Genomic DNA, 22932 nt, shown 5'->3' with positions numbered 1-22932 from the left:
GAACACAGATAACCAGTGCTTAGGAACATGGATATTTTTTTACTGGAATTGCTTACCAGCACTAATCTTCAAGGCACACCATATTGAAAAGGAAGGCAAACAAAAAATGGAGAGCTAAGAATTTATCTTCAGCTGTAAACAGGAATACCAACTGGTATAATGCCTGCCACGTACAATACATTTATTGCGTGATATGCGGCATAACAAGCACCAATGCAAATTATACTAAGAAAAAAAAAATCAACTATTTCTAAATTGTTGTTAAAACACACCCAGAGCATACAACAGAAACATTAATGTAATACACTATGCATTTTGATATATTTTTTAGATTTTTGTATTTAAATTATTGCCTGACTGCGAGAAACGTCTAGGAAACATACACACAACTGTCTGTAACAAATCCAACCAATTAAATCATCTCAGTTAAGGTTCATTCCTACGTATAAAAGTAACATGAAAACACTGATGAATGATGGAAAATACCTACATGAAAGATTTGCATTATTACCTGCTCTAAAGTTTGTAAGTTCTGTGAATGAATTATCAACATAAAGTCTTAAAAATATATTTTTATTTGTTATTATTATGAGATTCCCATTGTCTCCTCCTAATATGTTCATATGTGAATTGTGTGCTAAAACCTGGAAGAATTTCCACAAATTAATTGCTTGCCTCTTTCTACTAAGATCATGAAACATTACTGGTAGCAGTAAAAAACACTGTTCATTACTTTTTATTGGAGGGTGGAGGAGGCAGGAAGAGGGACTAGGGTCCAGGCTCAGAAGAAAACAAGTATTAAATAAAAAATGAAACCAAATGCATTTTTTGGAGTGTGTACGCAGCCATATGCCACTAAACCTGCTAACACTTACATATACACTTAATCTTACCACTTTGAAGGGTCTAATGTCTGGAACAAAATTACACATACATTTTTCAAGGTCAGACACATGTGTGAGTCAGCCTATCACTATGAAAAATTTGTTTTTCTTGTTGAATGATTTACATTCCAGTATTCCAATTTTAAGTAAGCTTTGGCATCACCTTAGAGTGATTAGTCAGAATCTCAGAATCTGTGATGAGTATTAAAAAACCCCACTGTTTGTAACATACTTTATGGAAACTATAATTACCAAAGCTGTTTCTTTCATAATTGTCTCCTATAATAATTTACAATCCACATACAACTATGCGTTCTTTACAAAAAAATCTTGAACATGATTGTAGGAAAATGTTCAATCCCCCCTAATATTTTTATATCTAGCTGCTCAGGTTCATAAGGTGCTTCTGAAGAGTTTTCCAAACATAATTCTTCATGACAACAAAGCAAACATAGTAGACAATACAGATTAGGATTTATGGCTTTTTTTTTTATTTTCAGAAGTTCTATTACAAACTGCATAAAGAATACATAATAGCTAGCTCATTTAGTGTAAAAAATACTTGTCAGTGAAGCTCCACTTGTGCATGATGCTTTGAAACCCATGTTTCAAACAGAGAGAACAATCACAAATCACACCCTTCACTAAAAGAAGCAACATGTAAAGTATGACTTGAAGCACTCTCTTGGGAAATGTGCACTATTTAAATATATAAAAATTTACCTTTATGTGCCAAAAGAAGCCCTTCTCTTCCAGTCTTGGAATCTTTACCAATTTATATACCATCTTCACTGATTTTTCTCCCAGCAGGAGCCAGCAGCAGCAGCAGCTGGAGGAAGCAGTTTGCCTCCCTTCCTCCATAGCAAGGTCAAAGAAAGAATAGGTCAAGGTTTGCTACAAGCCAGAAGCCCCAAAGCCAAGCTCACAGAAAAGGGGCTGCCAGCACTCTCTCTTCCTACAGCTCTTCCAACTCCATGTACTCTCCAGCTTTCACTGCTAACAACTGAATTTAACTTGGGTAAGAGCACAAAGATTTCAGGCATACATTGCAGACACAAAACCCAATGGATTTGTTAAGAAGGTGGTTTCTGTGTAAGAGTTGCTGAGTTCAATATCCCTCACTACTTGCTATATAAATCTTGCTCAGTTTACAAAAATGTATGCCTTCTCATTAGTGATCTCCAAACTTTCCCTTTCCTTTCCAGGCAAATGGTCTGGATGATCCCATTTTGATCATATTCTGAGAAGATAAACCCCATGGGTATAGCTACCATGTCTCATCTTGGGGGGAAATAAGGTAACACTTAATATTTTCTACCAGCTTCTTGAAAATAAAGTTGAAGACCAGACCCATCACCTGGCCCTGAGTATTCTGGGTAACTGAAAAAAATTAAAACTCCCTTCAGAATGTTTTGATCAGCAAAACAACAAATATTTCACAATGTTTGTATTAGAAGATCTTCTAAGATAATAATATTACCTTAGGAAAATCTACTTCTTCCTTACACACAGCAAGATTCCTTTAAAAAAAAAATCACCAACAGGAACAATAATATAATTGAAAGGAGGCACATATTTTTTTTAATGTCTAATCATCTTCTAATACCCTTCCAAACTGAAAACTATTTGAAAATATTAGGAAGTCATAAGACTGTAAATACAATAAAGCACAAGCATAGAGACCATCTAATGGGAAAATCAGAATTCACCCCATGGAAGGATTTTTTTTTTTCCCCATTGACCCAAAAATTTGATAATATTTGAGAATAATGTTCTGGAGACTTCTGTCAGACAGCTGCATTAGAGACAAGATATTCAGATCTTAGACTCCAAAGTAGCTCTGTAGCTCCCTGAATTAAAATTATCAAATTCAGATTTTTAAAAAGTAGCAGTAGTTGCCAAGAAATGATAAAAGTACCATACACAAAACAAGAAATACATATAATACTCTGCTGATGCAGTGGAGAATATTCAAACTTTTGGTTTTACACAATTGCACAGTTCTCTCTCTTCTAGATCTTTCAAATTTCTAGGACATTTTTATACAGAAGTGAAATGATGTGACAAAGCAGACATTTGATAAAATTTCTTCAAAGATAGACTCCAAAAATCTAAGTTGCTCTGGTGTAATGGGAGAAATATTCTCAGAGAGAAATCAACAGAGAGATGATAGCCAAATAGGGTACAAATAAATGTCTTCTCTATGGAGAAAGGTCCCACAGAGTTGTGCTAAAAAACACCAACCTGAGACTGAAGACGTAACAATTCACTGTCTCTTACAACTAAAGAAATAGTAATTACTTCATTCCTCTTCACATTGAGTACAGAAGGAAGCAGAATAACAAACTAGCTGAATGCTTGGCCTAATTTTGTGGGGATTTTTGTTCTTTATGCTTTTACAGCAGCACAATCTACAGCATTTCTTAATTCAAACTGCAAAGAGGCCTCTGCCAAATGTGGTCCCCTTTTTCCCTTCTACCCAAGCCACACGTTTGCCGTGCTTTATGTAGCAGCTGTACACCAGGAGAGAGAGAAAATCACCCAGCTGATTTTGCTGGGTTTGTCTTTGGTGAGTGCACAGAAGCAGCATATGAGGTGGGGGGGAACCCTGGGTTCACACCTTCACTTAGAATAAGTTCTGTCCTGTGAAAAATTACAAGATATGCAAGCAGGTGGTTGGGAAAAAACAGTTGAAAAATGGAAAATCTCATAACTTTGACCTTCTGGTAAGGAGATTATAAATACATTTTTTACAAGCTCCTCAACTCACACAGGTTCACAGTGGGTCACTGAGCTGAGGAATTTCCTCATGCTCAATACCACAGCTGGTGTGAGGAGTGAGGGAAATGGCACAGCTCAGGGAAAGGTCTCTTTTGGAGGTGGACAAGTTACATAGTTTGGTTGCTTACGCACCAGCATATATAAAAGAAAGAATATGGTTAAATACTCCATTAAAATTATTCATAATAGTCACAAACCACTAACTTTTCTGTATAAAGTCAGGAAAATTAATGAAGACTAGAATATAACTGAAGAAAATTTAAAAACTCAAAAGTAAATGAAAATTATTCACCTGCAGAAAGTATTTTGTTTAGCTTGAAAAGCATATTTATCTAACATGCAACGTTGCTGGTTTACAATTGTGTACTGCTCATTATTTGAGACATACAGAATAAAAATAGGTACCCACTGAAAAAATATTTCCATCTCCACATTTCCAAAGTAAAATCTACTGCTTGTAACTTCTTCATAACAGATGACTCTTTAAATGTAATTTTTTTGCTCCAAATATTGTATATTTATCAAATCTTATGTTCATAAATATTGTACTAAAGAAATCACTTCCATATTAAACATTTTTATTTACAGCAACTTCTGTAAAGCAGAGAATTTTACAAGGAATGTATTGATTTTGAGATAATAATAAATGGAAGCTGTGTTATCTGCGTAGATTTTCCTCAGAAATAGGATCAAGTGATAAAGTAGTGTTGTGATTTGTAAAGGTCACATGCTGGTAGATCAAATCAATCTTAATTTTGAGAATGCCATAAGATTTAAAAAAATTCAATTTCTAAGTGCTGGATTCTTATCAATACCTAGCTTGAAAGAGCAAATCATACCTGTAGCTCTAATTAAGATATTTTGATGAATTCACTGTATTAATTCCTACTCCTGGGATGGAAAACTGTTGTGAAAAGTCTGTTTGCAGCAAGGTTATCTTTTTACTCAGATATTTTCTGTCTCCATATTTACTCTAGCTCCAACATTTTTTCCAGTATTGTACTATTTTTACTACTAATAGAAAAACTGCACACATTAAAAAAAAATGAAATAAAAAAATTAAGCAATTGCAAAAATCTATTTGGATTTAATCTATTTAACAATATTCTGCAAAGTGCATCTTGAACTCAGAGTTTAAAAAACAAGCCTTTAAGCTTAAAGGAAAAATTCAGTACAAGATAAACAAAGGACAGAAGACTGCTCTACCTCCTTTGAACCTCCTAAACATGTTTCAAGAGAAATGCCATTGAAATGGACAAACAAAAGACTATGGTTTAAAAGAAATACTTGTGTTCAGTCCTCCTGAAATTACTAATTCTTAGATTTGAGCAGCCAAGGAGAATTTCAGCAGCATGAAAAGTGTCAGTTCTAATTTCTTTATTTCATGAATATTCAGAACACACATCTGAAGGAACACTTACTCAGAGTTGTCTGTTTTGTATGAAAAATCTAGCAAAACACTTGCATTAGCACAGCCTTTAGGCAAAGGATGCCTAGACAGACTAGGTGAAAAACACTGCATATTTATTTTTTTAATTTCCCCAAGCTTAATGATTGCTTTAATAAAAGTATTTTGCTGTTCTTTATAAATAAATATACTAGAAATATTCCATACTAGGAATACTTCTATATTTATGTTCTGTATGATGCCTGCTGAGGAATCTGTGTGAATCGCTTGCATTAAGACTTCAAAAGACTTTTTTAAAGAAAACAAAAACTGCTTATGGATGTCTAATAGCCTAACTACGAAATATAAATATCATCCTAGATTCTTTCCCATAATAAAAGTTTTATGCCTTCCAGAAAGATATATATATATTTTGTAAATCTAGTAATCAATATCATCACAAACGGTTTGGTAGTCATTGATCCTGGTCGCAAGAAGGCAGCAAGAACACTTAAGATTACTGACATCCTTTTGTCCAGACTGGAGGAAGTTTATTCCTCTTGCTTACTTGCAGATCCCAGATGCCCAGGTGTGGATGCCAGCCACACCAGCCAGCACCAGTATGTCACAGTCATTTAGCACCTTTAACTTTGTGATGTGAAAAACACCGAGGTGTCTTTAGCCAGGAGCGCTGCAAGTCACACCTGCCAAAGGCAGAGCACTGTTCTGAGCACAGCTGCTGGAGGCTCTCCAGTGATCCTGCCTGGGACAGCATCTTCCAGCAGATGGGAGCACAGGCAACACACACAGCTGCTGGCTGTAGGAGCAGCTCTCCTACAGGGAGTAGAAAGAGAAGAACAACAGCAGCTTCTCTAGAGCTGAGAAGATGCTCGCACTGTTGATGACAAAGTGATGGCAAGGAGCAAAGCTTGGTGTCTGCAACCCTGCCACCGACAATATGCCACTTACAAACCAAGAGGAGGGAGAATGTGTTCCCAAGGACAGCGCAGACACTGGGTAGGAGCAATGCAAGCAGCCAGGGAAGCTGAGCATCCATCACTGTATCCAAGTCCCACAGTGAGAGGGGCTACCTTGATGTGTATGATGGGCTACCTTGACTGTCAGAACAACTCTCTTAGGGAAACAGCAAGAAGAAAGAAAAAGTTGAGAAAAAAACATGAACAATTCAGCAAAGAGGAGGGAAAAAACCCTAACTCAGAAAAAAAAAGGGCTGTCACTGAGCAAGAGATACCAATTTCCAGAAAAGAATACGGGAAGTTCAGCTAATCACTGTCTGCTTCCTCTAGGCCAGTATTCACATTAGAATATCCCATTCTAGACCAATAATGAAAACAGAATAAAATTAATTGCTTTTTCTTTACCCCAAAATGTAAAGTCAACATAAACCAATATTCCAGATTACAATACAAACTAATTTAATCTTAGTCATATATTAAACCTAAAATTTTATTTCAAAGTAAGTCAGTATTCAGGTAAGCTTAATGAAAATAATAACTGTATGCTTGTGCTGGCAGAGATATCACAATTTCATACTCTTATTATGACAGAAATTTTTGACCCCTAACTATTCCAAGACAGGGTCTTAAGGATAGTTTATCACTCTTGCCTTTATATCTAAATAATAAAGAAATCACTATCAGAGCATAGCAGTGTCTGTGTTAAGAATGCTTAAACTACTTTTCTGTTTAAAAGGAGAACATTCATTCTGCAAATTAGAAGACTAATCCGAACAATAACTTCTCTTAATCATTGTCTGCCTGCACTGTGGCTACTAAGGAGATACTAAATTACATCTGAAAAAAACCCATCCAGATCTCTGCATACTCATAAAATATTGAACTACTATATACGATAGACAAAACATTAAAGTGGAAAAATGTTCCAACAAAAACCAAAATTTTCAACTTTTAAACAAAGTAAGAGACTTTAATGTCTCTCAAAAGCTTCTGGATAAAATTTGTCACTTGTACTTGAAAATTTGCTAACACTTTGTAAAGGTTTAGACAGAATTAACTTCAAAACATAATAGCTTTCAGAGCTGCTCTCTGGTCAGTCAATGGCGTCTAAGTGAATTTGTCATGACACGTAAACACCATTTTGGAAGGAACTGGTTTTTCTTAGTTCACATTTGAAGCTAAAACATTTTGACTGAAACAAACACAAGCCTCCAAATCGGCTCTGACCTTTGCAGAACTGATCACCTCTTCCCAAGTTCTGCAGCTGTAGCTAGCAACAACACGCTAATGACCCATTTGCCTGTATTCAACAATCTCCAAAATGCCTCAACCCTTGACACTTAAAAAAAAGCCCCACACTTTCTTTGGCTGGAATTTGATGGCAGGAACATTATTATCAGCTCTACAGATGTGACAGCTGATACAGGGTCAATATAGGTAAGGTTCATGCTCAGAGTTAGAGCTGTTGTGGCTGCTCAGCTCTAGGGGTACCGCAGCACCACAGCTCAGAGCTTGCTCCCTTGTCTTTGCCCCTTGCTCGTCGTGCAAACTGGCAGCTGCTGCAAGATCCAAATGCTGAAGGACTGTATGAAATGTCATGTATGAATCATGATAAATGTACTTGCACTTTAAAATCTAACAAATGAGAACAACCACAAAAAACTTAGTTTTAAGAAAATTATGCACCCAAATAAGATGATAGAGTAGCTGCAATAAAACAGCCTAAAAATATTTTTAAGCAATATGCATGACACAAGAGCTCCTATTAAAATTCACTTGACTCATGTAACTCATTCACTGACTCATGATGTGCTAAAATGAAAACTCCAAAAGTAAAATATATGAGACAGCATATTCAGATTATGGGTAAGAGAGAATGGTTTCATATTGATACCTGAAATTAATTGGAAACCAGCCAAGTTATAGAACAGTCAGAAAAAGAATGAATGCTTCTTTCATACACTGCAAATACAGAGACAAAGAAGTGATGGAGAGAAATGAAACTGTCAAGACAGGAAGTTCAGACCACAGGGTACTAAAAAAATGCCAATGTTATATATAGTAAATGACATTTCCAGGTAAAGGAAAAGTATCAGTTGAGAAGTTCAGGATCAAACACACTACCAAGGTTATTCATGGAAAGTCTAAATAGCAACTATACAAGAAGAACAGTTGATTTGTCCCCAGGAGAAACACATTCATGCGAAGTATTTAGAGGGAAAGTCAGAACCAGCAGGCAAAGAGAACAGAGAAGAGTCATTAAAGGTGTCAAGGAATATGTACAGCTGAAAATCACAAGCACAGAATTGTCAGCTAGCAGCATAATTTAGATCCTGTGTATAAGTAATAGCAAATGGCCAAGAAGTGACCCTTGTGAGGACTCAAGAGAGCAAGGGTCTCGTCACGTAAGAAATGAACAAATATGCACCTTTTATTTTTTAAGAGACGTGTAGAAAAATGTCAACAATAAAAGGATAGGGCAGGCAATTTGATGAGAGATTTGCAGAAATAGAGCAGTTATATAAGGAGAAGAAAATGAAAGAAATAATACCTGCACAGAGAGTGCACATAGTTTCTCAGAGCAGTCATCATTATCCTGAGTTAGGTCAATCTCAAATGTAATTTCTTAACAACTATTATGGAAAAGACTATGAGTAAAGTCTAACACTGACTTCTCCTTTTACTATGAAACAATTCATGATAAAAATGTTCCTTAGCTGGAGGAATTTTATATTGGGCCTTCTAGAGACATGACATCTAAAACTTTTATTAACTGAGCAATCTAAGCCAACTCTTAGAAAGCAGAGCAGCAGGCAGAATAGCTCACTCCAGATACTGGGTACATTTACCTATTTATTTGAATTACCTAACTGGATAAAAATTGTAATGCAAGAATATTGCTTGTCAGCACATATCAGCTACAAATGGTGCGGTACATTTCAGGAACAAACCAGAAGACACTAAGCATTTGACTAACTAGCAACTCAGTCTATGCCTAGGGTTCTGCTCAGAGCCTGAACAGTTTTTAGATTATCTTCTTCAGTTTCTCTGAAACTAAAGATTTGACAGAATATGCATAATATCTGAAGCAACTAAGCTGTCATCACAGGAAACATATAACAGTTAATTATTATATACAATACAATCACATAACAGTAAAAAACAGTTTATGAGAATATGGAATGACTACCAACTTGCTCAAACCTACTTCAAACAGTAAGAAAATAGTTCCTGTTTTAAGAAAGAAGTCTTAACTAACGGCACATTTTGGTAAAAACACTTTTGGGGGTTTTGTTTTGGTTTTTTTTTTTTTGTTTTTTTTTTTACTATGCAGATATTGGTTGAATATTAGGGGATGCTTTACTACCTGGAAAACAGACACATGTGACATCCATTTATGACCTATGTTTGTTTGGTATGTCCTACACACAGGTTAGAGGTGCAAATGGGAGAGGTCTCTTCAGTCTTGCACTTCTTATTGAACTGAGCAGAGGCCATCTAAACAAGCATGCCTGTAAACCTGGAAACTCCTGCATCCTTTTGCCAAAACTTTGCCTTCCAAAAAACCCACATCAAAGCAGAATACTAGAAGCTGTCTTTTATTACTGAGATCAGGAGAACTGAAACAATAATTTAAAAAACCAAACCAAAACAAAACTAAGAAGATAAAAAAATAAATGAAGATTTAAAGGTTTTAAATCACAATGATGCATAATATGCACATAATTACAGAGCACATAAATACACAACATCCTAATATTACTACATTTAAGTGTTCTATAAGGATATGTGTATGATGCATTGTAACTTAAAACATTTTAATTCCTTTGAAGAAGTTCCATAGCTTTAAAACCTACTGCAATTTTGCATGGCTGCTGCGTCTTGCATTCCTCAACATGAAGTGACAGATTCTGCAGAATACTTACTTACTAAGAGCCTTGGCAGAACATGCAGGCTCTGATTTTATTGTGGGATTGTAACTCTATTTACATATTACCAGACCTTCTGCTTAGAATCATGGCATCAAATACTACAGCAATCTAAAGCAAAATTTTTGTTCAATGATTTTTCTCACTTCTGAACCCCTCTGCTTAAAAATCTCAATGCTTTGAAGCATCTAAAAATTGTTAATGTTCAGTACACAAGACATCTCTGCTGTATTGTCAGACTGAGACTCTGTGGATAAATCAGAAATACAAATATCTTACAGAACACAGATATTTATATTTTACAGGACAGATTTTTAACCCTGCCTCAACTGGTAAAGACAAACATATGCTAAGTACTTATGCAAAAACCTAACATGAATAAATGTTCAAGAATATACAGTATATATGTACCTACAAGTTACGTGTGTAGCTGCTCAGACATAATACTCTAAGAATAATCTTACAGTAGTAGATTAAAAAACCAAGATGAAAGAATGAATATTGCTTATTTTCAACTTTTAAACAGTGCAGGTTTCCAAGCCAAACATGAAAGCTGGGAATGTAGCATATTGCTCTGAAAACACTGAATAAACCAGCAAAACAGGGAAAGTTTGTTAAAAACACAGATTGCATCATATGCCACAAGTAGGAAAGTAGCTTTGCCAGTGTTTGAAAACCAGCAGCACAACGACAAATAAAACCCAAGTTTCTTTTTATCAAACATTATTTCAAGTCAGCTGATCGTGAAAAACAAAAGAATAACTCAATTATCTTTCATTCTCAAATCACAATGGAGTAAGTACAGGTATCAGTTTATGTATCACGCAATAAATCAGCAAATCTTCTCTGTTATAAGTGCATAACACTAACATCAGTTCCATATTCAAATTGAAACGGTTACTGTAAAACAGAATAAAGAATTCATCTAACATCTTTTCACTGATTTTATTTACAGTGTTTCTTGCTGAAAAAATGTCTGCATAACATATAGAGCTTTGCTATTAATATACCACAATTCTGCAGTTTCCTTTCAGAAAAAGTAATGCTTATCTCAAAAACAACCCCAATCTCCCTACTTTGTACCAGGATCTCAATGGGTTCCACAGCCAAAGACATCAGACTCTCTTCTTCAATGAAAAAGGCATGAGGAAAAAAAAGTAATAGCAGAGATATCCCTTTCCCATCTTCTCTTCATCTCTGCCAGTGATTTTCATGAATCTATGCTACTAATTAAATGGACTGCCCAGATGGGCATTCTGTTTTCTGGGCAGCTTAGCACCATAACAGCCTGGTGCTGAAGCCCTTCCTGCTTGCTCCACACCATCTTCTGAGGGTGCACTGTGCCACCCATGCTGCAGGACCCAAAGGGCACAGGGACATTCTCAGCCCAGCTCTCCTTAACATGGCAGCTTCACTCCACTCTCACAACACACGGATACTGAGTGGCCATGTGAACCAAGAACTGCTAATGTCAGACTACAAACATGGATTTCAACTGCTGACAAAGAAATCAGACTTATAGAAAACCAAAGAGACTGAAGCCCATTATCACCCACCCAACTCAATAAAAGCAGCTTCATCCTCACAGGAAGGACAACTGAACAGTCATCTGAAATATAAGTAATCTTTCACTTTCCATTGCTCCCTGAAGAAGAAAAACAAGTTATTCTTCAGTCACGAAAGCTTTAATTGAGGAATTTCACAGATATTTGTATTTTTTAGTTTGTTTACTGCTTGTTTTTAATCAGAAACTTTCCAATGTGGTAAACTGATGGCAAGATAATTCTATTTGAACATCACATTACTTTAGCTGGTAGTCAGCCTTCAAAAATTCTAGTTATTCAAAGAGACAAAACTAGCTTGAGAAGTAAATACATTAGTAAGAAACAATCAATCACAGAGAAATAAAACAGAGGCTAAGAGGAGGATGGTACTTTCAAGGGAGGCAAGCAATCCACAGAAAGAAATCTGCTTTAATAACTACATTTGCGAGAATGCATGGACCTAATTACGGTTCCGATATACATAATGCATTCAGAGACCTCAAGTAACAGACATTACTACCTGGCATTTCCAGCCCAGTTGTTGAAGTATACTGATTGTAAGCATAAATGTTCATATTACAAAACAGGCAGATGGCCTGCTTCACCAGAAACATTACAGTCTGACATTTGTTATCAATTGTACTGATTTAATACTAATGAGAGTAAATGGAGACAGATTTGCAAAAATCTGTCTCTTGGGAAGATATATGTGTACCTTTAAAAATCTTTTACTTCATATTTATCATGCTATGGTAGCAAGAGGAATAATGATATATTTTAATAGACAGCACCACTCTGATATTTGCATGGAATATTCAGGCCAGGAACCAAAACCTACCTGAGAATAAATTTCTTCAGGAAAAGAAGCAGAAGTGGTGCTTCACTAACTCTGCCACAGCAGAAAACAAATCACCATTAAACACACTTTTTATGATAATATAAAATACCATTATATCCACTACTGAGACTTTTGTTCACAAGTTCAGCAATTTGAAGATAAGCACAGCCAGGGTAAGTAATGCTTATTCTCCAAGTGCTGAAGTGCTCTGCCCTTCCTCAGCGTGTCCTGTTGACTGCATGCTCACTGTGGGCAGGGGAGAGAAGGAAGAGCCAGCAGGCTCACCCCAGGACCATGAGGTACCAGGAGCCCTGAAGTGCCAGGAGCCCAAGCGGGGTTAAGCAGCACAGCCTGCCCCATCACAGTCAATGGCTGAGTTATGGACAACGGTATAAATCAGAAATCCAAACTGACAAACATTAAACAAGGAACATAAGTTATCAGTGCTTTCTCAAGCCTAACACTTCTCCTTACACTTGTTCTTCATGCAATTGCTTCAGGCCTTAAGAGCAATTAAGGCTGGCTATGTTTCTCATAACAAAGCAGCAGTGAAAGTGTTCCTTTCGAGTCAGTGTCTAGTCATCAGCACATTATCATCCTCTCAGACTTTTGCTGTTATGAAATGCCACTAGCATTCCTTGGCTAGCAAGACACACCAAGGCAGGGACGCAGAGGCTCTACAACGAACCAATACCACAGCAGCTCCTTGCCTGTTTTGTTTCCTTCAGGCACCTTCTGTCCTGTTCCATTTCTTCTGCAACACTGTAGTGTGATCAAACATACAGTGATTCATTACTTTCTCATTAATAACAGCATTAATTCCATGGAGATTTCCCAGTTTATTCAAATGACTTGGAGTACAAGCACAATTTAAGACTGAGGTGTAATGAACACAGCATTATGTTACAATTCAGTCGCTTCACTTCAATTTACGTCAGACACCAGAATTTGAGAACTGATTTGGACAGACTAATAGTGAACATCTGGATTTCTTATTTTATAGCCAGAACTGTCAATATGATTATTCACTCACTATTTCATCAAAAGGCAATGCCTGTTTATAATCTCAGGTTAGAATACTAGGGGCTTTCTTATGAAGCAAAAAATATTTTTTTTTAATTATTCATGTTCTATAATAAATATATATATTCAATATAGAGGTATTAAAAATAAGCCTTTTAACCTAACCTTCCTACAAACTATTGATAAAAAGTAGATTTAAGTGTATTTTTCATTGCTTGGAAAAACTGATTTCAGCTAGATTTCAAGACCCTGAGGGTCAGGCATGAAATATTACATTTTCCCAATTTTGTAATATTTTATAGCAAAGACATGGTCACTGCCAGTAACTTCTAAAGTAAGATTAATACCAAGATTCTATTCCTTGCACAGATGCTGTATTAGCATACTGCAAAAAATATGTACTGTACTTCTAGAGATAAAAATGCCTCTAGTATAAAGTCAAGAAAATTGAAAGTAAAGTCAGCTGTACATGCTGCAACACACTTTCTCTGAAGCTTTTACACTGGAACACAACACAAATTAACTGTCATGTTTAAGCAATTATCTTCTATCAAAACGATCAAAAAACTAATTTACACAAGAGATACAGTAGATGCATTTCCAATTTTCCCTCTAGCTTCCCCAAGACAGTGCAACTGATCTAAACAAATACAGTCAATCATTTGTGAGAGTGTCTATGTGGGGAAAGAGTGCTTTTTAAAATTATTATTTATTCTTAAATAAAGGGAAGAAGTGTGATCTTCCCTGTAAGGGACAGACTGGAAATACAGAAGCTATGTCAGTGAATGTTTTATGTATAGGGATGTTATCCAGATCAATATCCTACTTTTCACTGTAAGAAATTTTTCTCACAGAAAACTGATAGTACAAATGGATACTACTCAATTTTCCAAACAAGCTTTTTACAGGGTAAAGAGGGAACTAAGAGGAGAGAAAAATTTTATATTCAGCGTGGTGAAAAAGATTTTGCTTCTTGTGACCTGGAGCAAGATGTCTGCTCCTATCTGACAAACAGTAGCATCTAGAACATGAACCATATCAAGCCTGGGTTCCTAATCAGAACATGTAAACAAATCAGTGTCATTTGGCAAGGGGAGAGGGGACTGGAGTCCACAGATGACACAAACCGAGGGGGAACAAAAATATTTTTTTTCCTTCCTTCTTTATAGTCAGTCTTGGGGAGCTACAAAAGTAGAATCTTCTAATCACTTTTTTTTTTTTTTAAGTACAGGGCTGAGTATTATTTGTACAATTTTCATACTTTTAAAGTGATTTGCTGTAATAAATTAATATACCTACACTGCTTCATATATACTCTATTTTCTGCATGCAATATGCCAATTCCTCTAAAATCTACCACAAATAGCAGTGCTTTATTTCGAGAAGTGACTAAAAAAGCAATGTTCAAAAGAACAAAGTCTTCTTGCCTTTTTGTTCCTACAAATATGTCTCCTGGAGATACGAACTACTTTTCTGACATATTGGTTTTTGTTTTCCCTCAATTCTTCATAAATACCATCTCAAAGCCTTGTGTTAGCATTCCTATTGAACCTAGTGCTTTTTAACTAAGAAACAAAATACGAGTAATTTCTATTCCAAACTTCATAACATTAAGGTATTTCTAAATTATTTCTTCTAAATTGAATCAGGTGCTTGAACACTGTCATATGCCAGGCAGTAAATATTTTTTAATTGCTAAAGCGAGCCAACAGGTTTTTGCTTTTTTAAATCAAAACAGAATAAACCCCACCAATTCCCTGACCTCCCCAAAACTGTTGTGGCTTTTGAAGCAGTGATTTACAAATCTGAAGAGCAATAATCCTAAATCAACTAGAAGAGACTGATACAGTGATGTATGAAAACAGTGATGGAGCAGTGCACCATTTAAAATACCTTCAGTTTTTGTTTTGGTTAGAAGCTAAAGCATGCTCCTTGGCACAGAGGCAGTAATAAAATAGTCTTCTCTAAAAAGGAAAGCAAAATCAGAAATTAGGAAAAAAGTAACAAATGTTCCTTGTATCACTTAGTAAACAGTTAAGAGGTGAAAATCACTCCTATGAAACCCATTTTGTTTCCCATACGGAGGCAAAATCTATTCCTAAATCATGAATGGTAGAAAGTTTTTGTCAGAAAACCTGAATCTTTTTGTTCTAATTTTGAGATACACTTGAACCACTTTCCTTGGACACACACACGGTAGCAGCACACAACTCAGCAGATGCAAGTACTTGAACCAATGCTTGCAAATCTGGGAGTAAGCATGCATGGCAGCTTAAGCTTTGAATAGAAAACAGCACTTTTTATCCTCTCTAAGAGCTTCCCTTGGCTCTTAAGGCTTTTTTAAGATTTACCTGGAGCCATCTCCTGATGGTTCTGGAAAATCACCAGGTAAAAGTTCATGGCCTTCTTAGAAGCCTTCACACTTCAGTAACTAAATACATAGCATATCAGTTATGACAGTCTGCAGTTAACTTTCACTACATTTCACAATTACAGAGGTTTAGTTTTGAAATTTGATCAATACTTACACCATCTTACAAATCAGATTAATTGATAAAAAAAGCTACAACATATTCTTTGAGACCATTCTAAGGAAGAAATTAATTATTTGTTACCCAATGTGAATGAATCTCCTGTTTGCAAATACTGATGATGGTTAATGGAAGAATTGCTTTGTTAGAAGAGTCTGCAGACTATATGAATAAGTAAAAATCTGAGCAAAGACAGTTAAAGTAAATTGTACATTTTATATATTCTTTAATTAGGACCCATCCCTTACTTTACAATCTGTAGTCCTGGCAAAACCCTGGGATTTGCACATTAACAGAACTTGTATGTCAATCTCTGTCATCTTTGAAACCAGAAAGATGTATATGTATTTCCACACTAGGATTAAGATCAGTTTTCAAGAAACTTTACACAAGGGCAGCAACCCTATGTTCTGCTACTTCTAGCCAGGTCTGTGCCCAGCTCCTTGTCCCATCCCGAAGTTCGGGGTGTCCCTGTTACCAAGGCTCACCTAAGCTAAATATTTACTTTCATAAAGTCAGTTTTAAGGTAGGTCCGTTCCCCTGCCTGCATCTGCATTCATCCCCTCTAACTCAGGCAGGCAGGTGTAGGCACAGGAGGGACTCTGACAGCATTCATGAAACCATGATCCTCACCTTATAATCTGGCTTCATCATCTGAATCCAGGAATGGAATCCAGTAAATCCAGACGTGGAAATTGTTTCTGATGCAAAAAGTCAATTTTGCTGAAGCACTCATCTTCTCCCAACAAGAGCACCATACAAATGTACAGAGGACAGACAAGCATTGCTCTTTCTTGTCTACTCCTGCTCTTCTCCTGTACTGGTCACCTCAGGCATTTACCAGTGACATTCAGTACGTAAGTCAGGTGTCCATACAAAAATCAATTTGGAGCCTTGATAGCTAGATTTCTACTGTTTATTTCTCATTCTCCTCTTTGCAACCAGAGTTAGGCATCACTACCAAAGGCATTTCATCTTTACTGATACAAGCTAGAAAATGTCACATTATCATACTGGTCTGAAACTTGGATTTCGTGGAGAATGCAAAATAAAAATTCAGTCAAGGGTAGGGAAGCTGAACAAGACAGTAATTGTTGACACACATATACATATACATTTGCCACAAAAATCTGAATGCAGTGGTGAAAAGCAGAAGATGAATAAATTAAAAAAATGGATCAATTACTGCCCAGGAAAAAAATCTACCTTGGGAATAGGGCCTATGACAAACACGCTCACTAAACCAGCAACTATCTGAATATATTTTTTCCCCCCACATTACATAAGATAAGACAATATTGTAGCCCTTCTCCTGCTGAAAGGCCACTAGCAGTTTGGTGTAATAGAAACCCTTTGAGAGACAGTAGTTGTAAGGCAGAATTACAGAGACCTAGTGGATCTATCCATGATTGATATAAAACTGAACATAGTAATAATAATGGATTTTCAGGTCTTATCATGTAAATTCATAAAGGGAACACAAGGGACAGCTTTAAACAGATTCAATATTTCTTTTACAAACAGGCATATACATTGTGAAGTGTCTTCTGGCTGAAAGGCAAAAGTTTCGTTATTTGAAAATAGTATCTCAAGTTATGTTTTATCCTGTCCAGTCAAAGTAATTCTTGCAATGATTTCCTTTCCTCTTTTACCAAGGGGAAGAAATCCATGGTCTTATTGGATTCTTTCAGCAGAAATGACATTCTGGCTCCATCTGAGTGTTTTACCTTGATTTTTCTAGAAAAAAAATGTTATTATGAGACGACTAAACACAAAATCATAAAATTTGAACCATGTTGTCCAAATCCAATCAAATTTTGCAAGATATTAGATGTCTCTAATATGAATTTCACAGAAGACAGAAACCTTACAGAAAAAAATAGGACCCAACAGTGACTCTTGAAGGAAGAGCAACCGCACCTTTGCCCCTTTTCCCTCAAAGAAAAGGCAATCTACTACTAATCAAAATTCATGTTCTATTTATTGAAACCACAATCACAACGTTCCTAACACCACCAAAAATAATTGAAAGAGACTAAAATGAATGGCACAGTTGAGGAACATTGCAGGGAGCTAGGGCATCTAACAGTGGGGACTAAAATACATAGGGAATGAACCTAGAAAAAAAGTCAGGTTTTAGGTCTGCTACTCATCAAACAACTGCACAGTTATGGAGTATTCCCAAGTCATTGCACCTAAAAAGAAAACCAACCAAACAACACTTGAAGAGGAGATACATCTAAAACATACACATAGATAATATGAGTAAGTCAATACCAATTAAAAAGAAGGGATGAAAACCATTGCAATTGTATTTGTGACTGGATAACTTTAACTCTCTTGGTAGCATGCAATATAGCAATGTAGATTTGGGCTGAGGTGCCTAAACAAAAGACAGAGCATATCTCTCTACATTAAAATGTCCAAGTAATATGATAAACATTGAAACAGAACAGTGGAGAAAACCTCCCACCATTTATTCTTCATACAAATAGATACTATTTGTATATGTAGGCTGTAAGCACACATGCATCCCTTTAGAGACCTGGCTTTCAAAGTAGATTTCATTTTTTCCCTGTTCCTCTAAGAAGAAAATATCATTGAGAGGAGTCAAATAAAATAAAGAGAATAACTGATGCCCCCCAAAATCTAGAGCAGATACAAATTATTGTTGACTCATATTGTAAATTGCCTGTCCACTACAAGCTTTTAGAGTAATGCAACAAGGAAAAAAATGTTTTTCAATCACTGCCATCCATCAACTTGGTAAACAAGTAAAATGTATACTCTGCCATCTGCTAGCTATTAGTCTATGTAATCACAAAATATCATGTAATGTAATCATAAAAAACCACTATTATTACCTACTCTTTCAATTTATAAGCAAATATTTCTATCTGTCAAATGATTTCATACTAGCATGAGGCTTGAACCTTCTGCACTGCTTACCATCAATCTAGTCGTCAATCTAAGATAAGTCTGCCTCTTGTTCAGTCCTCCTGCATTTGGGAAATGCTCAGCATGGCACTGCTGTGTTTGATCCCAGAAGAAACCACATGAAGAGAAGGGCCAGTAAATGATCCAGCTGCCAAGGGCCTGAACAGTTTAACAGCAATGGCTATGGGAGTAGTCTTGCTCTTGGTCAGACTGGCTTAGATGCTGCCAAGAAAGAACAGAGTTCTCAGTTCTCAGATTATTTTTTTCTGTACCATATTCTAACTACCCTTGATATTTATCTTTAAACATATTTCCATGGGAAAGAGCACATGAAAAATTACAGTTTTCTCCAATTACCTCTTTTTAAGGTAGAAAGAGCTGTTCTAAAATGTTTAAGTCAGAGTAACAGTGCTTTTTTTTCCACAGATTTCCAACCAAAACTATCCATTAGAAAGCAAACACATTAGTAAGAAACTCTGCAGTAAGACTAAAAAATCATACTGAAAATTTTTTCAGTGATATGTACTACTAAAATATGTTTAAACAATGGGACTTGATCTTGTTCCTAGAAATTTCTCAATAACTGAAAAGATTTCACATAAAGGGACATTCACAATTTTTACTAGCTCACAGACCAATAGCAACAAGAGGTTCAGTTGGCTAGAGCTAAGACATTTATTCCCTATTAACTACTTTTAATTTATGGCAGAAAACCATAACTTAACTTTTAATTTATGGCAGAAAAAAAATATTTTATGGAAGGGAAGACTCTACTTAAGCATATTCTTCTTCTCACCAGATAAATGTCAAAACCAAAGGTAATAGTACTAGCGACACAGAAGCCATTCTTTCAGCTGTACATGACTCCCATTTGTTCCTGAAGGTGATCCTCTGCCAACTTGAGGGCTAGAATCTCCTCCTGCAGTGACAGAATGAAGTGGAACAGCATACCAGGGGAATACCTGGGGCGTTGGTGGCCTACCAGGTGTCACAGTAAATTAAAATGGCAACTCTTTGAAGATAGATCCACTGGGCTAAGATTGACTTTGAAACTCTGAATGGATAAGTCTCTCAACCTACAGAAATATATTTTCTTTCTTCAGATCAGCTGTTTCAGAGCTAATTTCCATATAACCTGTCAGAAAGCCTGATTTTCTTTCATGCCTTGATCAGTAAAACTCTGTCATATTCCACAAATACTATCAGTACACCTTAAAGATACAGTCCACGATCCCAAATCAATTAACAGTATAATAACACAGCTGCAGGTACAGGAGAAAGATTATGCTTTTTAAAACACAAGTATGTATGAAGTCTGCACCAGTGGAAAGAGGAATCTTCTTTGCATCTTGGGGTAAACCCTTGCAGCAATCAGGATTTTCTTTGAGGAAACTCAGTCTGGCATAGGGTGCTGCCAATCCAGTTTTTGAGCCCTTCAAGTAATAGAGGTCATCCAAACTACTGAAATAAGGAGCAGACTCAACCAGAGCTCTCAAACACATCTGTCTCCTGAATCTAAACTTGTTATCCTTTCCAGGGTGTTTGTTAAATATTTCTGCATGGCAGACTCTGTATGGCAGACTCTCCTTCAATGGAGAAGAATTAAGAGTCCAAAACCCATATTTAAAAACTACATTATCCACTCTGCAAGGTAACCATTAAAAATTATGAAATGAAATGTGTATCATGGTAAGTGGATTTCCCATTTAAAGCTAAATATTAAAACATAAAATGAGAAACATTCTTTAAGTTTCATGCATTTTGATGCGATCTTTAATTATGTGTTTGCTACAAAGTCCATGACTGATACCACAGGAAAACAGTAGCAAGATTGTATCTGTCAGCATCACTCTCTCATTTTCTCACTTCCTAAACTTGGTGCCTATTGTATTTGATTGTGATATCTAAATGTATTATATATAGGATTTATGAAATTTAAAAATTAATGCTGTCATAAAAAAGTATACATAAATAACAGAAATGAGATAGTGATTTTAAGGTGGTTTTCAGTCTACGAGAGGTTTCATTTCTTAGGATGAGAAATGAAATCTCTAAGTCTATCCAACCTGACCACTAATGCCAATCTTTACATCAGTGACTGAAAATTTAAACAAAGTCTCCAAAAGCAAAGGCATTTTCTTTTTTTCCTGATCAATTCTATAATTATACCATATAGTATATGACACAAATAAGGGAATATAGCGATTCACAGAAATGCAAGACTTCATTAAATGACTGCACAGTATTTTTCAATTAGACACAGGCACAAAGGGAGAAATAAGTGTGCAGAGGAAGGACAAAGGGGGAAATGAAAAAACAAAAATGAAACAAAAAACCACAAACAAACCAAAAAACCCAGCATCCCAATGACAAACCAATCCTTCTGGACTATACCAATGCAAATTTCCTCTGCAAAATTTTAAAACAGGTTCTTTCCCTAAACAGTAAAGCCACGTGCCCTATAATACATGAGGAAAAGGGAATGTCCTGAGAGAAGACCATACAATGGATATCTTCAAGCAGAGAAGCTGACTTACGTTAACCATATGGTGTACAGTAAAGTCATAAAACAGCTTGCTGACATCAATTCTATTCTTTTGCATAAGAAAATATTTTTTTAATTCATGACAATACCTCTTATTTAGTCTATCTAGGTATTTGTTTTTAGAATTCATAACTTCTGATTACTTCAGAAATTCAGCTCCACAGAATCACATCCAAAAGGCTCAGTTTGTAGCTGTTGCTGGTGACTGTAAAAAAGAATGCGGAAAAATGCCTGCTTGGCCACTTTCCTGCTGCATTAATACAGAGGGAAATTTACCTCTGTCAATGGTTGACATGATTAGCTGCCAGCACTCAAACTAAAAATGTTTACTAGGCTAACAAGGCAGTGATTCTCTGAACAGTGGCAGCAGAGAGGAGCACTGCTCTATTGTCTAATGGTACAAACTTGACTTCAACAAAAATGACTGCTACATCTGCCAAACTGGCCGGAGTGAGCTTAGGCAAGTGCAAGCAAGACCACCCTGTCCTGCACCATGTCAGAACAGTATGGATAAGAGACATGCATGTCAACATAAAATTGCTTCTGGGAAGTAAAAAAAATGAAACCCAGAGGAGCGAATTGCTATTGACTCAGAATTATATTTTGATCTTGTACTGGGGTACTGGATACTCCAGTGATTGATTTATTGTACTATTAAGCCGTAAGATATTTTGAAGACAAGGAAACAGAGGTATTTGACTGAAGAGATGAAAAGTGGGATGTGATGTGCAGAGCTCAGCCACCACGCAGGACTGGAGCTATGGAGAAGCCACAGCAGCAAACTGGAGGGCAAGCTCTCAATGCCATGGCTGAAGAGCAGGTGGTAAGGAGATGGGGTAAGGTGAAGAAAATGTAGGCCAGAACTCCGCTTTCTCCCTCCCACACTGCCAAGTGAATCTCCACTAAATTTATTACTTTTTACACACAAAAAGAAAACATAACTTAATTGCCACTTGAGAATGTGTATCTGCAATAAATATCAAAGCACATGTATTTTCTCAGAAAGAAAAGGCAGCATAACCAGGAAGTAAATTACAGCTATTAATTCCCTACCCAAATTTCTGATATTATCCATTATATGCTATTCTGTCGTGGATATGAGTTCATGAGAAGTAGATATTGCTAAAGCAGCTGACAACTTTTAAGTGACAATGCTCTCACTTGAGACAGCAGTTAAGGGGGAAATTAATAATCCAAGCAGAGTTCAATTTTTTACATTGCAGCCAATATTTTGACTCTCCAGAACAAATGGCCAAACAAGATTTTAACCCTCTAACAAATACTATGCAGCATTTTAACAACTGATAACAAATGACTGTGAACACAAGTGTAAAGTATCTGCCCTAGCTTTAGATGACTAAATAAGGAAGAGGAATATTGAAGAGTCTTGGATACAAGATCAGGACATCTATTCAAATTTTCAAGAAACATCATTATAAAACCAATACTATGCATAAATTAAAGATTTACTTGCATATCCTTTAAGATACAAATAATACTATATTATCAGGAAAAAAGTATTTCTATTCAGCATTTCAGATTCAATTAAGTATTTA

General features: G+C 36.1%; 1 protein-coding gene across 31 annotated transcripts in view; it reads right to left on the bottom strand.

Annotated features, from left to right (window-relative positions):
- TENM3 (teneurin transmembrane protein 3) overlaps window positions 1–22932 on the bottom strand; it is a 1290895-nt gene that overhangs the window by 329918 nt on the left and 938045 nt on the right. Inside the window, exon 1 of one of the 31 annotated variants that reach the window (XM_064417775.1) lies at window positions 18844–19053. The exons of 29 other annotated variants lie outside the window; for them this stretch is intronic. The gene's annotated coding sequence lies outside the window, so the exon portion shown is untranslated. Of the gene's footprint in view, window positions 1–1607; window positions 1624–18843; window positions 19054–22932 lie in introns of those variants that run through there. One more of the 31 variants, XM_064417784.1, reaches the window with a different exon arrangement.

Source organism: Passer domesticus, chromosome 4 (assembly GCF_036417665.1).
Source record: "Passer domesticus isolate bPasDom1 chromosome 4, bPasDom1.hap1, whole genome shotgun sequence".
In the NCBI taxonomy this organism is placed as follows: domain Eukaryota; kingdom Metazoa; phylum Chordata; class Aves; order Passeriformes; family Passeridae; genus Passer; species Passer domesticus.
The sequence above is the reverse complement of the archived record's forward strand: the minus strand, read 5'-3'. Positions and strand labels throughout refer to the sequence as shown.